This window comes from Pseudophryne corroboree, chromosome 4, assembly GCF_028390025.1.
Source record: "Pseudophryne corroboree isolate aPseCor3 chromosome 4, aPseCor3.hap2, whole genome shotgun sequence".
Taxonomy (NCBI): Eukaryota; Metazoa; Chordata; class Amphibia; order Anura; family Myobatrachidae; genus Pseudophryne; species Pseudophryne corroboree.
In genome coordinates this window covers 92,221,919-92,238,243 of record NC_086447.1, presented here as the reverse complement: position 1 = coordinate 92,238,243, position 16,325 = coordinate 92,221,919, and the positions used below count along the sequence as shown (strand labels likewise).

General features: G+C 37.3%; 9 non-coding genes across 9 annotated transcripts; all 9 read right to left on the bottom strand.

Annotated features, from left to right (window-relative positions):
- Positions 1-454: 454 nt before the first annotated feature.
- Positions 455-540, bottom strand: TRNAK-UUU (transfer RNA lysine (anticodon UUU)). The gene is given in 2 exon segments: positions 455-490; positions 504-540. It is a non-coding gene; the product is annotated as a tRNA-Lys (tRNA).
- A 1,645-nt stretch (positions 541-2,185) lies between these two features.
- On the bottom strand, positions 2,186-2,271 carry TRNAK-UUU (transfer RNA lysine (anticodon UUU)). Its single transcript is given in 2 exon segments — positions 2,186-2,221; positions 2,235-2,271. It is a non-coding gene; the product is annotated as a tRNA-Lys (tRNA).
- A 1,672-nt stretch (positions 2,272-3,943) lies between these two features.
- TRNAR-UCU (transfer RNA arginine (anticodon UCU)) lies at positions 3,944-4,029 on the bottom strand. Its single transcript is given in 2 exon segments — positions 3,944-3,979; positions 3,993-4,029. It is a non-coding gene; the product is annotated as a tRNA-Arg (tRNA).
- Positions 4,030-9,551: 5,522 nt separating this feature from the next.
- Positions 9,552-9,637, bottom strand: TRNAR-UCU (transfer RNA arginine (anticodon UCU)). The gene is given in 2 exon segments: positions 9,552-9,587; positions 9,601-9,637. It is a non-coding gene; the product is annotated as a tRNA-Arg (tRNA).
- Positions 9,638-10,431: 794 nt separating this feature from the next.
- Positions 10,432-10,517, bottom strand: TRNAR-UCU (transfer RNA arginine (anticodon UCU)). Its single transcript is given in 2 exon segments — positions 10,432-10,467; positions 10,481-10,517. It is a non-coding gene; the product is annotated as a tRNA-Arg (tRNA).
- Positions 10,518-11,292: 775 nt separating this feature from the next.
- Positions 11,293-11,378, bottom strand: TRNAR-UCU (transfer RNA arginine (anticodon UCU)). Its single transcript is given in 2 exon segments — positions 11,293-11,328; positions 11,342-11,378. It is a non-coding gene; the product is annotated as a tRNA-Arg (tRNA).
- Positions 11,379-12,151: 773 nt separating this feature from the next.
- Positions 12,152-12,237, bottom strand: TRNAR-UCU (transfer RNA arginine (anticodon UCU)). Its single transcript is given in 2 exon segments — positions 12,152-12,187; positions 12,201-12,237. It is a non-coding gene; the product is annotated as a tRNA-Arg (tRNA).
- Positions 12,238-13,047: 810 nt separating this feature from the next.
- On the bottom strand, positions 13,048-13,133 carry TRNAR-UCU (transfer RNA arginine (anticodon UCU)). Its single transcript is given in 2 exon segments — positions 13,048-13,083; positions 13,097-13,133. It is a non-coding gene; the product is annotated as a tRNA-Arg (tRNA).
- A 772-nt stretch (positions 13,134-13,905) lies between these two features.
- Positions 13,906-13,991, bottom strand: TRNAR-UCU (transfer RNA arginine (anticodon UCU)). Its single transcript is given in 2 exon segments — positions 13,906-13,941; positions 13,955-13,991. It is a non-coding gene; the product is annotated as a tRNA-Arg (tRNA).
- Positions 13,992-16,325: the final 2,334 nt, after the last annotated feature.

The window sequence follows — 16,325 nt, the reverse complement described above, 5'->3', positions numbered from 1 at the left end:
TGTTGCTAACCTGTGTCAGATATTTCCAACATTCCTCTTGAATGCAACATCCCTGTCTGAGTTTTCCGGCTGCTGATTTCGAGTGCAAGTCCTATATCAGGTTTAAGCAATTATTTAGCTAATATGTGATAACCATGTAAGGATTACAGGTAAAAAGGATTTAATGTTTTTTTGATTGTAGATACCCTTCAAGGTCTGCATAGCTAGCTGAGCAGACTCAACATTGAATTTGGTTGCTGGTTAAATAAAACTATAAGCATTTCTGATCAGCAGTTATTGATTTAAAGTATCGAAAATTGATTTGTAATTGGTGATCTTACATTGAAAAGATTTTTATGTCACCAGCCTATCATTACTTTGTATATCTATATAGTAAATAAGTATCCTGTATACAATGTCTACGTTATATATTATTGTAAGTAAACTTTAAATCTTTGCATTTGAAACTAAAGAACGACTCTGGTGGGACTCGAACCCACAACCTTTGAATAACTACAACCTACTAAAAGTCCAATGCGCTATCCATTGCGCCACAGAGCCACTGATGTATCATATTTTTGTATCAACAGTACAATGTGTTGAATACTCTTATGTTTTAAATGACACAATCTGTGATGAAACTAATCTTTTTATTTTTCTATTTTTTAAGTATGCTGTAAAGAGAGTATCGTAGAGTGAGAGTAAAATTTTTGTAATGATTTCAGAAATAGCTCCCACTTTGTGTGAGGTGCAAATCAATATGGGGACAATTGCACCATGTCTGATTGAGTGTTTGTTGCAAAGAAACTGAAGACAGAAACATTTTTGGTAACATTTATATAGGTTTTGTATTTTTACCAGTATAGATATTTATATTAATTTATATTATAATAATTACATGGCTATCGAGTGTCAGATATTTATAACATTTCTCCCAAATGCAACAGCTATGTCTGAGTCTTCCTCTTGCTGTTTTAAAGTGCAAGTCCTATATCAGGTTTTAGCAATTGTGTAGGTTATTTGTAATACCCATCTAAGGATTTTTTTATGATTTTTGAGTGTACTGTAGATACACTTTAAGCTTTGTATTCCTACGTGAGCAGACTCAACATAATATTTTCATTGCTGGTTAAAAATAACCATCCACATTTTTATTACCAGTTATTGATTTAAAGTATCTAAAATTGATTTGTAACTGGTCTTACATTTAAATTATTTTTATGTCAACAGCCTATAATTACTTTGTATATATAGTATATAGGTCTCCCATATACAATGTCTATGTTATGTATCATTTTAAATGTTTGCATTTGAAGCTAAAGAATGACTCTGGTGGGACTCGAACACACAACCTTTGAATAACTACAACCTACTAGAAGTCCAATGTGCTATCCATTGCGCCACAGAGCCACTGAATTAGCAAGCGTTTGTATCGACAGTACAACTTGTAGAATACTTTCATGTTTTAAAAGCTACAATCTGTGATGAAACAAATCTATTATGTCTTTCTTTTTTTTAGTAGGATGTATATAAAGAGTATTGTAGAGTAAGAGCCAAAATTTTATACTGATTTCAGAAATAGCATCCTCATTGTGTGAGGTGCAAAAAAATGTGGGGACAATTGCACCCTGTGTGAAATAGTAACTGTTTATTGCAATACAAACTAAAGACCAAATTATTTTCTAAAATGTGTTTAATGTTTAGAGTGCTTAACAGTGTAGATATTCATCTTATTTCATACTATAATGATAATGTTGCTAACCTGTGTCAGATATTTCCAACATTCCTCTTGAATGCAACATCCCTGTCTGAGTTTTCCGGCTGCTGATTTCGAGTGCAAGTCCTATATCAGGTTTAAGCAATTATTTAGCTAATATGTGATAACCATGTAAGGATTACAGGTAAAAAGGATTTAATGTTTTTTTGAGTGTAGATACCCTTCAAGGTCTGCATAGCTAGCTGAGCAGACACAACATTGAATTTGGTTGCTGGTTAAATAAAACTATAAGCATTTCTGATCAGCAGTTATTGATTTAAAGTATCGAAAATTGATTTGTAATTGGTGATCTTACATTGAAAAGATTTTTAAGTCACCAGCCTATCATTACTTTGTATATCTATATAGTAAATAAGTCTCCTGTATACAATGTCTACGTTATGTATTATTGTAAGTAAACTTTAAATCTTAGCATTTGAAACTAAAGAACGACTCTGGTGGGACTCGAACCCACAACCTTTGAATAACTACAACCTACTAAAAGTCCAATGCGCTATCCATTGCGCCACAGAGCCACTGATGTATCATATTTTTGTATCAACAGTACAATGTGTTGAATACTCTTATGTTTTAAATGACACAATCTGTGATGAAACTAATCTTTTTATTTTTCTATTTTTTAAGTATGCTGTAAAGAGAGTATCGTAGAGTGAGAGTAAAATTTTTGTAATGATTTCAGAAATAGCTCCCACTTTGTGTGAGGTGCAAATCAATATGGGGACAATTGCACCATGTCTGATTGAGTGTTTGTTGCAAAGAAACTGAAGACAGAAACATTTTGGTAACATTTATATAGGTTTTGTATTTTTACCAGTATAGATATTTATATTAATTTATATTATAATAATTACATGGCTATCGAGTGTCAGATATTTATAACATTTCTCCCAAATGCAACAGCTATGTCTGAGTCTTCCTCTTGCTGTTTTCAAGTGCAAGTCCTATATCAGGTTTTAGCAATTGTGTAGGTTATTTGTAATACCCATCTAAGGATTTTTTATGATTTTTGAGTGTACTGTAGATACACTTTTAGCTCTGTATTCCTACGTGAGCAGACTCAACATAATATTTTCATTGCTGGTTAAAAATAACCATCCACAATTTTATTAACAGTTATTGATTTAAAGTATCTAAAATTGATTTGTAACTGGTCTTACATTTAAATGATTTTTATGTCACCAGCCTATCATTACTTTGTATATATATATATAGTAAATAAGTCTCCTGTATACAATGTCTACGTTATGTATTATTGTAAGTAAACTTTAAATGTTTGCATTTGAAACTAAAGAACGACTCTGGTGGAACTCGAACCGACAACCTTTGAATAACTACAACCTACTAGAAGTCCAATGCGCTATCCATTGCGCCACAGAGCCACTGAAACAGCAAGCGTTTGTATCGACAGTACAACTTGTAGAATACTTTCATGTTTTAAAAGCTACAATCTGTGATGAAACAAATCTATTATGTCTTTCTTTTTTTAGTAGGATATATATACAGAGTATTGTAGAGTAAGCGCCAAAATTTTATACTGATTTCAGAAATAGCATCCTCATTGTGTGAGGTGCAAAAAAATGTGGGGACAATTGCACCCTGTGTGAAATAGTAACTGTTTATTGCAATACAAACTAAAGACCAAAATATTTTCTAAAATGTATTTAATGTTTAGAGTGCTTAACAGTGTAGATATTCATCTTATTTCATACTATAATGATAATGTTGCTAACCTGTGTCAGATATTTCCAACATTCCTCTTGAATGCAACATCCCTGTCTGAGTTTTCCGGCTGCTGATTTCGAGTGCAAGTCCTATATCAGGTTTAAGCAATTATTTAGCTAATATGTGATAACCATGTAAGGATTACAGGTAAAAAGGATTTAATGTTTTTTGAGTGTAGATACCCTTCAAGGTCTGCATAGCTAGCTGAGCAGACTCAACATTGAATTTGGTTGCTGGTTAAATATAACAATAAGCATTTTTGATCAGCAGTTATTGATTTAAAGTATCGAAAATTGATTTGTAATTGGTGATCTTACATTGAAAAGATTTTTATGTCACCAGCCTATCATTACTTTGTATATATATATATATATATATATATAGTAAATAAGTCTCCTGTATACATTGTCTACGTTATGTATTATTGTAAGTAAACTTTAAATCTTTGCATTTGAAACTAAAGAATGACTCTGGTGGGACTCGAACCCACAACTTTTGAATAACTACAACCTACTAGAAGTCCAGTGCGCTATCCATTGCGCCACAGAGCCACTGATGTGTCATATTTTTGTATCAACAGTACAATGTGTTGAATACTCTTATGTTTTAAATGACACAATGTGTGATGAAACTAATCTTTTTATTTTTCTATTTTTTAAGTATGCTGTAAAGAGAGTATCGTAGAGTGAGAGTAAAATTTTTGTAATGATTTCAGAAATAGCTCCCACTTTGTGTGAGGTGCAAATCAATATGGGGACAATTTCACCATGTCTGATTGAGTGTTTGTTGCAAAGAAACTGAAGACAGAAACATTTTGGTAACATTTATATAGGTTTTGTATTTTTACCAGTATATATATTTATATTAATTTATATTATAATAATTACATGGCTATCGAGTGTCAGATATTTATAACATTTCTCCCAAATGCAACAGCTATGTCTGAGTCTTCCTCTTGCTGTTTTCAAGTGCAAGTCCTATATCAGGTTTTAGCAATTGTGTAGGTTATTTGTAATACCCATCTAAGGATTTTTTATGATTTTTGAGTGTACTGTAGATACACTTTAAGCTTTGTATTCCTACGTGAGCAGACTCAACATAATATTTTGATTGCTGGTTAAAAGTAACCATCCACATTTTTATTACCAGTTAATGATTTAAAGTATCTAAAATTGATTTGTAACTTGTCTTACATTTAAATGATTTTTATGTCAACAGCCTATAATTACTTTGTATATCTCCTATATAATAGCCCAGATCTGTGATTTTGTGATTCATTTGCTAACGCTGGGCGGAGTCACAACAGTGGGCGGAGTTAGTCAAATGAGTCACAGATCTGGCCAAATCTATAGGACACTAGGAGCAGCTGCAGAAGCAGTCAAGCAGATGGTATGGACATGGCACAGGCAGGGGTGCATACCTCCCAGCTATCTCACTCACACACACACACACACACACACACACACACACACACACACACACACACACACACACACACACACACACACAGCGAAAAGGGGGCGTGGCTTCATGGGAGGGCCCCGTTTTCGTCAGTGAGGGGGCATGCCCAGCGCTCTGTGAGCTGCTGGCATGCCCCCAGGGGCTGATTATGAGTCCGGGGGGCACAGGGTGCTTGAGACAGGGGAGCCCTATCTCATTGCTGTGCCTGCTGTGGGGTTGGGGGCGTGACCTAATCGCGCTACGCGAGGCCACGCCCCCTTATGCAAATTCCGGGTTTTTTTTTTTTTTTTTTTTAAATGGAATTTTGGCCCCTCAGCTAGGGCTAAATTCAGAGGAGGTGGTCGCTCCCCCCTACACACCCGCACAGGCAGAAGAAAGCAGGGAGACTGCTGCCTCCCTGCAACACCACAGACCTGCCAACACGCAGCAGCGTGTGCTGACTGTAGCACAATGCTGCCGTTGTTGCTGGGGGAGCTTCTGAGCTGGGACAGAGCTACTCGAGCCGGGGGGACCCCTAAAACTGTGGGGCCAACGGTACGTACCGCCTGCCCCCCCCCCTTAATCAGGCTCGGCTGCTGGAACCCCCCCTTAATCCGTAACACCCCTCTGTCTCCACTATTCACCGCTGCTCTGCTAAGCAGAACAGCGAGTACAGGAGCTTTCCAACTGCCTCCCCCCCCCCCCCACCGCAGGACACTGCGACCCGCGGGTGGGACAGCGGGACAGACCCCCAAAAATGGGACTGTCCCGCGAAAATTGGGACATTTGGGAGGTATGGGGGTGTGTGAGGGGGTATGCCATACTTAACCCCCACATCAGCATACTCAGCAGGGTCTCTCTGGCGGGGAGGAGCGTCACTTTCTGGCACACTCCATGCTTCTTAGCTGTAGTTTTGTGGGTCACCAGCCGCTGTGCACTTTCCGTACTGCCTCTGTTATCTCCAGCCCCGGCAACCCCACCGCTAGCTGCAGCGCTGCCACCCACAGTGAGGTGCGCCCAGCTCCTTCACACACTTTAGCCGGCGGGTAGCGCTGCAGAAGTCCGCGCTGCTTGCAGGCTCTGACCCCCTCCTCCCTCCAGCAGCAGCGTCTCCTGGGAGCTAACCAGTTACTCCCAGTCTCCCCTTACCATAGTGCCCAGCAGCCGTGAGGTCCGCGCCACGTGAATGCTATGACCCCCTCCTCCCTCCAGCCGCAGCATCTCCTGGGGGCTAACCAGACTCCCAGTCTCACCTTACCACAGTGCCCGGCAGCTGCGCGAGGTCTGCGGTGTGTGACTGAGGAGGGGGGGAGTGATGCGGACGGGCAGAGGAAGCAGTACTACAGCCTAAGAGAGTCAGCCATGCCAAGTCTCCACCAGCAGCAGATCCCAACAGGTTGGAGTGGACCAGCAGCAGCCAGCAGCAGTGACTCCGGTAAGACACATCTGTCTGTCACCACTGTTCTGTCCCTAATACCAATCTCTCCCGTGCCCTGTGTTCTGTCATGTCCCTGTCACCCTGGCCTTGACCTGCCACCCTTATCCTGGCCCTTTCACCCTTATCCTGGCCCTTTCACCCTTATCCTGGCCCTGTCACCCTTATGCTGGCCCTGCTACCCCTATCCTGGCCCTGTCACCCCTGTGCTTGCCCTGTCAACCCTATACTGGCCCTGTCACCCCTGTCCTGGTCCTGCCGCCCCTACACTGACCCTGTCACCCCTATCCTGTCCCTGTCATTTCTGTCCTGGCCTCGTCGCCCGTGTCCTGGCCCCGTCACCCCTGTTCTGACCCTGTCACCCCTGTTCTGACCCTGTCACCCCTGTCCTGGCCCAGTCAACCCTGTTCTGACCCTGTCACCCCTGTCCTGGCCCTGTTACTGCATACCCTCAAACTACCTTTTTGGCAGGTACAGTACCCGCAGCACCTCCAGACCTCTCCCCAATGCACCACACCTCTGCACCTTCCCCTCCACCACATGCGGCACTCCACCCCTCCCCCACATGCTGTGCTTCCAGACCCCCTACACCACCCGCGGCTCCCACTCCTCCGCCCCTTCACCACCCCCAGCAATCTCCAGGCCCCCTCATCTGTTCACCCCCCTTATATGTCTCCCCCACACCTGCCCCCCTCCACCCGCAGCATCTGCAGACACCCTCCTCCATCCGCGGTCCCCCCCTCACCCACCCCTCCCCCACCAATGGCACCCCCGCACCTGCCCCTCCACCACCTGCAGCACCTCCGGACCTCCTTCCCCATCCGCCGCAACACCCGTACCTGCCCCTCCCCTACCCATGGCACCTGCGGACCCCTACCCCACCAGCAGCACTCCCGCCCCTTCCCATCCCACAGCACCTCCGGAACCCTTCACCCATCTGCAACATCCCCACACCAGCCCCTCCCCCACCCTTGGCACCCCTGCCCCTCCCCCACCTTCAGTGCCTCCGGACCCCTCCCTCATCTGCATCCCCCACTCCTCTGCCCCTCCCCCATCCGCAGCACCTCCCAACCCTTCCCCATCCGGGCCCCACCCCCACTTCCACCCCCCCTCCATCCGCAGCATCTACAGACACCATCCGCAGTACCCCCCGCACCCGCTACATTCTGTACATTGTGGCCTGCAGGTGCGGTTCACGCCGTCGCAAGGGGCTGCGCCTCCTTCACCATCGCACACCCTTTCATTGTGCAATATTTAACCACTAACAAAGGAATGCAGGTGATACTCCATATAACACAAATATTGAACCCCAGAAAGGCATGCAAGGGTTAAGGGGGCGTAGCCCCTTGCGACGGTGTGAAGAGCGCCCGTAGGGCGCGATGAAGCACCTAGTATAGTATATAGGTCTCCCATATACAATGTCTATGTTATGTATCATTTTAAGTAAATTTTAAATGTTTGCATTTGAAGCTAAAGAATGACTCTGGTGGGACTCGAACCCACAACCTTTGAATAACTACAACCTACTAGAAGTCCAATGCGCTATCCATTGCGACACAGTGCCACTGAAGCAAGAAGCGTTTTGTATCGACAGTACAACTTGTAGAATACTTTCATGTTTTAAAAGCTACAATCTGTGATGAAACAAATCTATTATGTCTTTCTTTTTTTAGTAGGATGTATATACAGAGTATTGTAGAGTAAGAGCCAAAATTTTATACTGATTTCAGAACTAGCATCCTCATTGTGTGAGGTGCAAAAAAATGTGGGGACAATTGCACCCTGTGTGAAATAGTAACTGTTTATTGCAATACAAACTAAAGACCAAAATATTTTCTAAAATGTATTTAATGTTTAGAGTGCTTAACAGTGTAGATATTCATCTTATTTCATACTATAATGATAATGTTGCTAACCTGTGTCAGATATTTCCAACATTCCTCTTGAATGCAACATCCCTGTCTGAGTTTTCCGGCTGCTGATTTCGAGTGCAAGTCCTATATCAGGTTTAAGCAATTATTTAGCTAATATGTGATAACCATGTAAGGATTACAGGTAAAAAGGATTTAATGTTTTTTGAGTGTAGAAACCCTTCAAGGTCTGAATAGCTAACTGAGCAGACTCAACATTGAATTTGGTTGCTGGTTAAATATAACAATAAGCATTTTTGATCAGCAGTTATTGATTTAAAGTATCGAAAATTGATTTGTAATTGGTGATCTTACATTGAAAAGATTTTACTTTGTATATATATATATAGTAAATAAGTCTCCTATATACAGTGTCTACGTTATGTATTATTGTAAGTAAAGTTTAAATGTTTGCATTTGGAACTAAAGAACGACTCTGGTGGGACTCGAACACAAGACCTTTGAATAACTACAACCTACTAGAAGTCAAATGCGCTGTCCATTGCACCACAGAGCCACTGATGTACCACGTTTTTGTATCAACAGTACAATGTGTTGAATACTCTTATGTTTTAAATGACAATCTGTGATGAAACTAATCTTTTTATTTTTCTATTTTTTAAGTAGGCTGTAAAGAGAGTATCGTAGAGTGAGATTCAAATTTTTGTAATGATTTCAGGAATAGCTCCCACTTTGTGTGAGGTGCAAATCAATATGGGGACAATTGCACCATGTCTGATTGAGTGTTTGTTGCAAAGAAACTGAAGACAGAAACATTTTGGTAACATTTATATAGGTTTTGCATTTTTACCAGTATAGATATTTATATTAATTTATATTATAATAATTACATGGCTATCGAGTGTCAGATATTTATAACATTTCTCCCAAATGCAACAGCTATGTCTGAGTCTTCCTCTTGCGGTTTTCAAGTGCAAGTCCTATATCAGGTTTTAGCAATTGTGTAGGTTATTTGTAATACCCATCTAAGGATTTTTTTATGATTTTTGAGTGTACTGTAGATAGACTTTAAGCTTTGTATTCCTACGTGAGCAGACTCAACATAATATTTTGATTACTGGTTAAAAATAACCATCCACATTTTTATTACCAGTTATTGATTTAAAGTATCTAAAATTGATTTGTAACTGGTCTTACATTTAAATGATTTTTATGTCAACAGCCTATAATTACTTTGTATATATAGTATATAGGTCTCCCATATACAATGTCTATGTTATGTATCATTTTAAGTAAATTTTAAATGTTTGCATTTGAAGCTAAAGAATGACTCTGGTGGGACTCAAACCCACAACCTTTGAATAACTACAACCTACTAGAAGTCCAATGCGCTATCCATTGCGCCACAGAGCCACTGAAGCAGCAAGCTTTTGTATTGACAGTACAACTTGTAGAATACTTTCATGTTTTAAAAGCTACAATCTGTGATGAAACAAATCTATTATGTCTTTCTTTTTTTAGTAGGATGTATATACAGAGTATTGTAGAGTAAGAGCCAAAATGTTATACTGATTTCAGAAATAGCATCCTCATTGTGTGAGGTGCAAAAAAATGTGGGGACAATTGGACCCTGTGTGAAATAGTAACTGTTTATTGCAATACAAACTAAAGACCAAAATATTTTCTAAAATGTATTTAATGTTTAGAGTGCTGAACAGTGTAGATATTCATCTTATTTCGTACTATCATGATAATGTTGCTAACCTGTGTCAGATATTTCCAACATTCCTCTTGAATGCAACATCCCTGTCTGAGTTTTCCGGCTGCTGATTTCGAGTGCAAGTCCTATATCAGGTTTAAGCAATTATTTAGCTAATATGTGATAACCATGTAAGGATTACAGGTAAAAAGGATTTAATGTTTTTTGAGTGTAGATACCCTTCAAGGTCTGCATAGCTAGCTGAGCAGACTCAACATTGAATTTGGTTGCTGGTTAAATATTTCAATAAGCATTTTTGATCAGCAGTTATTGATTTAAAGTATCGAAAATTGATTTGTAATTGGTGATCTTACATTGAAAAGATTTTTATGTCACCAGCCTATCATTACTTTGGATATCTATATAGTAAATAAGTCTCCTGTATACAATGTCTACGTTATGTATTATTGTAAGTAAAGTTTAAATGTTTGCATTTGAAACTAAAGAACGACTCTGGTGGGACTCGAACCCACAACCTTTGAATAACTACAACCTACTAGAAGTCCAACGCGCTATCCATTGCGCCACAGAGCCACTGATGTATCATATTTTTGTATCAACAGTACAATGTGTTGGATACTCTTATGATTTAAATGACACAATCTGTGATGAAACTAATCTTTTTATTTTTCTATTTTTTAAGTATGCTGTAAAGAGAGTATCGTAGAGTGAGAGTAAAATTTTTGTAATGATTTCAGAAATAGCTCCCACTTTGTGTGAGGTGCAAATCAATATAGGGACAAATGCACCATGTCTGATTGAGTGTTTGTTGCAAAGAAACTGAAGACAGAAACATTTTGGTAACATTTATATAGGTTTTGTATTTTACCAGTATAGATATTTATATTAATTTATATTATAATAATGACATGGCTATCGAGTGTCAGATATTTATAACATATCTCCCAAATGCAAAAGCTATGTCTGAGTCTTCCTCTTGCTGTTTTCAAGTGCAAGTCCTATATCAGGTTTTAGCAATTGTGTAGGTTATTTGTAATACCCATCTAAGGATTTTTTATGATTTTTGAGTGTACTGTAGATACACTTCAAGCTTTGTATTCCTACGTGAGCAGACTCAACATAATATTTTGATTGCTGGTTAAAAATAACCATCCACATTTTTATTAACAGTTATTGATTTAAAGTATCGAAAATTGATTTGTAACTGGTCTTACATTTAAATGATTTTTATGTCACCAGCCTATCATTACTTTGTATATATATATAGTAAATAAGTCTCCTGTATACAATGTCTACGTTATGTATTATTGTAAGTAAACTTTAAATCTTTGCATTTGAAACTAAAGAACTACTCTGGTGGGACTCGAACCCACAACCTTTGAATAACTACAACCTACTAGAAGTCCAATGCGCTATCCATTGCGCCACAGAGCCACTGATGTATCATATTTTTGTATCAACAGTACAATGTGTTGAATACTCTTATGTTTTAAATGACACAATCTATGATGAAACTAATCTTTTTATTTTTCTATTTTTTAAGTATGCTGTAAAGAGAGTATCGTAGAGTGAGAGTAAAATTTTTGTAATGATTTCAGAAATAGCTCCCACTTTGTGTGAGGTGCAAATCAATATGGGGACAATTGCACCATGTCTGATTGAGTGTTTGTTGCAAAGAAACTGAAGACAGAAACATTTTGGTAACATTTATATAGGTTTTGTATTTTTACCAGTATAGATATTTATATTAATTTATATTATAATAATTACATGGCTATCGAGTGTCAGATATTTATAACATTTCTCCCAAATGCAACAGCTATGTCTGAGTCTTCCTCTTGCGGTTTTCAAGTGCAAGTCCTATATCAGGTTTTAGCAATTGTGTAGGTTATTTGTAATACACATCTAAGGATTTTTTTATGATTTTTGAGTGTACTGTAGATACACTTTAAGCTTTGTATTCCTACGTGAGCAGACTCAACATAATATTTTCATTGCTGGTTAAAAATAACCATCCACATTTTTATTACCAGTTATTGATTTAAAGTATCTAAAATTGATTTGTAACTGGTCTTACATTTAAATGATTTTTATGTCAACAGCCTATAATTACTTTGTATATATAGTATATAGGTCTCCCATATACAATGTCTATGTTATGTATCATTTTAAGTAAATTTTAAATGTTTGCATTTGAAGCTAAAGAATGACTCTGGTGGGACTCAAACCCACAACCTTTGAATAACTACAACCTACTAGAAGTCCAATGCGCTATCCATTGCGCCACAGAGCCACTGAAGCAGCAAGTGTTTGTATCGACAGTACAACTTGTAGAATACTTTCATGTTTTAAAAGCTACAATCTGTGATGAAACAAATCTATTATGTCTTTCTTTTTTTAGTAGGATGTATATACAGAGTATTGTAGAGTAAGAGCCAAAATTTTATACTGATTTCAGAAATAGCATCCTCATTGTGTGAGGTGCAAAAAAATGTGGGGACAATTGCACCCTGTGTGAAATAGTAACTGTTTATTGCAATACAAACTAAAGACCAAAATATTTTCTAAAATGTATTTAATATTTAGAGTGCTTAACAGTGTAGATATTCATCTTATTTCATACTATAATGATAATGTTGCTAACCTGTGTCAGATATTTCCAACATTCCTCTTGAATGCAACATCCCTGTCTGAGTTTTCCGGCTGCTGATTTCGAGTACAAGTCCTATATCAGGTTTAAGCAATTATTTAGCTAATATGTGATAACCATGTAAGGATTACAGGTAAAAAGGATTTAATGTTTTTTGAGTGTAGATACCCTTCAAGGTCTGCATAGCTAGCTGAGCAGACTCAACATTGAATTTGGTTGCTGGTTAAATATAACAATAAGCATTTTTGATCAGCAGTTATTGATTTAAAGTATCGAAAATTGATTTGTAATTGGTGATCTTACATTGAAAAGATTTTTATGTCACCAGCCTATCATTACTTTGTATATATATATATATATATATATATATAGTAAATAAGTCTCCTGTATACAATGTCTACGTTATGTATTATTGTAAGTAAACTTTAAATCTTTGCATTTGAAACTAAAGAACAACTCTGGTGGGACTCGAACCCACAACCTTTGAATAACTACAACCCACTAGAAGTCCAATGCGCTATCCATTGCGCCACAGAGCCACTGATGTATCATACTTTTGTATCATCAGTACAATGTGTTGAATACTCTTATGTTTTAAATGACACAATCTGTGATGAAACTATTCTTTTTATTTTTCTATTTTTTAAGTATGCTGTAAAGAGAGTATCGTAGAGTGAGAGTAAAATTTTTGTAATGATTTCAGAAATAGCTCCCACTTTGTGGGAGGTGCAAATCAATATGGGGACAATTGCACCATGTCTGATTGAGTGTTTGTTCCAAAGAAACTGAAGACAGAAACATTTTGGTAACATTTATATAGGTTTTGTATTTTTACCAGTATATATATTTATATTAATTTATATTATAATAATTACATGGCTATCGAGTGTCAGATATTTATAACATTTCTCCCAAATGCAACAGCTATGTCTGAGTCTTCCTCTTGCTGTTTTCAAGTGCAAGTCCTATATCAGGTTTTAGCAATTGTGTAGGTTATTTGTAATACACATATAAGGATTTTTTATGATTTTTGAGTGTACTGTAGATACACTTTAAGCTTTGTATTCCTACGTGAGCAGACTCAACATAATATTTTGATTGCTGGTTAAAAATAACCATCCACATTTTTATTACCAGTTATTGATTTAAAGTATCTAAAATTGATTTGTAACTGGTCTTACATTTAAATGATTTTTATGTCAACAGCCTATAATTACTTTGTATATATAGTATATAGGTCTCCCATATACAATGTCTATGTTATGTATCATTTTAAGTAAATTTTAAATGTTTGCATTTGAAGCTAAAGAATGACTCTGCTGGGACTTGAACCCACAACCTTTGAATAACTACAACCTACTAGAAGTCCAATGCGCTATCCATTGCGCCACAGAGCCACTGAAGCAGCAAGCGTTTGTATCGACAGTACAACTTGTAGAATACTTTCATGTTTTAAAAGCTACAATCTGTGATGAAACAAATCTATTATGTCTTTCTTTTTTTAGTAGGATGTATTTACAGAGTATTGTAGAGTAAGAGCCAAAATTTTATACTGATTTCAGATATAGCATCCTCATTGTGTGAGGTGCAAAAAAATGTGGGGACAATTGCACCCTGTGTGAAATAGTAACTGTTTATTGCAATACAAACTAAAGACCAAAATATTTTCTAAAATGTATTTAATGTTTAGAGTGCTTAACAGTGTAGATATTCATCTTATTTCATACTATCATGATAATGTTGCTAACCTGTGTCAGATATTTCCAACATTCCTCTTGAATGCAACATCCCTGTCTGAGTTTTCCGGCTGCTGATTTCGAGTGCAAGTCCTATATCAGGTTTAAGCAATTATTTAGCTAATATGTGATAACCATGTAAGGATTACAGGTAAAAAGGATTTAATGTTTTTTGAGTGTAGATACCCTTCAAGGTCTGCATAGCTAGCTGAGCAGACTCAACATTGAATTTGGTTGCTGGTTAAATATAACAATAAGCATTTTTGATCAGCAGTTATTGATTTAAAGTATCGAAAATTGATTTGTAATTGGTGATCTTACATTGAAAAGATTTTACTTTGTATATATATATATAGTAAATAAGCCTCCTATATACAGTGTCTACGTTATGTATTATTGTAAGTAAAGTTTAAATGTTTGCATTTGGAACTAAAGAACGACTCTGGTGGGACTCGAACACAAGACCTTTGAATAACTACAACCTACTAGAAGTCAAATGCGCTGTCCATTGCACCACAGAGCCACTGATGTACCACGTTTTTGTATCAACAGTACAATGTGTTGAATACTCTTATGTTTTAAATGACAATCTGTGATGAAACTAATCTTTTTATTTTTCTATTTTTTAAGTAGGCTGTAAAGAGAGTATCGTAGAGTGAGATTCAAATTTTTGTAATGATTTCAGGAATAGCTCCCACTTTGTGTGAGGTGTAAATCAATATGGGGACAATTGCACCATGTCTGATTGAGTGTTTGTTGCAAAGAAACTGAAGACAGAAACATTTTGGTAACATTTATATAGGTTTTGCATTTTTACCAGTATAGATATTTATATTAATTTATATTATAATAATTACATGGCTATCGAGTGTCAGATATTTATAACATTTCTCCCAAATGCAAAAGCTATGTCTGAGTCTTCCTCTTGCTGTTTTCAAGTGCAAGTCCTATATCAGGTTTTAGCAATTGTGTAGGTTATTTGTAATACCCATATAAGGATTTTTTTATGATTTTTGAGTGTACTGTAGATACAATTTAAGCTTTGTATTCCTACGTGAGCAGACTCAACATAATATTTTCATTGCTGGTTAAAAATAACCATCCACATTTTTATTACCAGTTATTGATTTAAAGTATCTAAAATTGATTTGTAACTGGTCTTACATTTAAATGATTTTTATGTCAACAGCCTATAATTACTTTGTATATATAGTATATAGGTTTCCCACATACAATGTCTATGTTATGTATCATTTTAAGTAAATTTTAAATGTTTGCATTTGAAGCTAAAGAATGACTCTGCTGGGACTCGAACCCACAACCTTTGAATAACTACAACCTACTAGAAGTCCAATACGCTATCCATTGCGCCCAGAGCCACTGAAGCAGCAAGTGTTTGTATTGACAGTACAGCTTGTAGAATACTTTCATGTTTTAAAAGCTACAATCTGTGATGAAACAAATCTATTATGTCTTACTTTTTTTAGTAGGATGTATATACAGAGTATTGTAGAGTAAGAGCCAAAATTTTATACTGATTTCAGAAATAGCATCCTCATTGTGTGAGGTGCAAAAAAATGTGGGGACAATTGCACCCTGTGTGAAATAGTAACTGTTTATTGCAATACAAACTAAAGACCAAAATATTTTCTAAAATGTATTTAATGTTTAGAGTGCTTAACAGTGTAGATATTCATCTTATTTCATACTATCATGATAATGTTGCTAACCTGTGTCAGATATTTCCAACATTCCTCTTGAATGCAACATCCCTGTCTGAGTTTTCCGGCTGCTGATTTCGAGTGCAAGTCCTATATCAGGTTTAAGCAATTATTTAGCTAATATGTGATAACCATGTAAGGATTACAGGTAAAAAGGATTTAATGTTTTTTGAGTGTAGATACCCTTCAAGGTCTGCATAGCTAGCTGAGCAGACTCAACATTGAATTTGGTTGCTGGTTAAATATAACAATAAGCATTTTTGATCAGCAGTTA